Below are 1,367 nucleotides of genomic sequence, written 5' to 3' on the forward strand. Positions count from 1 at the left end.
ATTGCTTTTAACCACTATTATTCTCAAAGGACCATCTTAATTAAAATCTTGACATGAGCTTGCTCTTACTGCAACTATCAAAACTTTAGATTTATTAAATATACTAATAACAAAAGGTTTAACTTAGTGACACTTCATGTGTATTCAGTAGTTATCCACTAGGTGGGGCTGCAGGGTAGGTCGTGTTGCACTCTTGTACTGCATTAATTGAAATTGAAAGTTATTGTCACAGTAATCTGTACTACATTATATCAGCATTATACTGCCTTCACCTTCATCACATAATCTGCTAAGTGGCATTTGCAATATTGGGGTATGCTGGAACTCCACTTGATGTTTGTATATAGAAATTATTGCCAATGTTCCATTAAAAACCAAACTGTTCTGATATAGCTATTTTAATTAATCTGATTTATTGTCTTTATAAAATTGTACCACCACTACAGAATCACAATGGTATGATTGTTAAAATTATTAACTCCTAGGAGGAATTAGGTTAAAAATTTGACTGGAGTATTCCAGGGCTGCTGTTGTTACACCATATTGTTTTAAATTATTAGTGTTTTGCGTATATCTTAGATCTTTTAGCGTACCGTTTGACATTTGTTACCGTATATATAGTAGTGTATATCTTAGAACCTTATATACTGTTTCTTTTTACACTTTACATTTTTGCTATTGTTGGGTGCAACCAGGACCCTGAGTACCCGTACATGATTTTGTTCCACCTCTTGTACCACATGTGATGAGAATGATAATAAACTCAATTTGAACTTGAATGTCAGAAAAGTTGCTCCAGTTTCCTCTCTCACACAGTTTGACAACATATTGATTGGGTTAATTGTTTTTTTTTATTTATTTTAATGTGTGAGTGCCGACTGCTAGGATAAGCAACACACTGAGCACCCTTCAGCAGAATTAAGCAGATACAGATAATCAGTCTATAAGAAACGTTGATTGTATTCATTGATTTATTATTACAGTTTGATTAGTATATCATATATTATCAGTATATATATATATATATATATATATATATGGGAGTGGTGGCGCAGAGGTTAGAGAGGTGGGCTTGTGATCCGAAGATCGCCGGTTCACGCCCCGACAACATCAAAAAATTGTGGGTGGGGTAGGTGAAACACCCACACTTGCCCCCACCCTCATTCGCCCCACTCTGGGCCCATGAGCAAGGCCCTTAACCCCACCATGTGCTCCCTAAAAAAACAGGTCTCTCTTGAAAATGAGTTCTCGTGGCTCAATGAGACTAACCTGGATAAATAAAGGCTAAATAAAAATAAAAAAATAAATAAAAAAAATTATCAGTATATATATATATATATATATATATATATATATATATATATATA

Source organism: Nematolebias whitei, chromosome 13, assembly GCF_014905685.2.
Source record: "Nematolebias whitei isolate Nwh7 chromosome 13, NemWhi1, whole genome shotgun sequence".
Taxonomy (NCBI): Eukaryota; Metazoa; Chordata; class Actinopteri; order Cyprinodontiformes; family Rivulidae; genus Nematolebias; species Nematolebias whitei.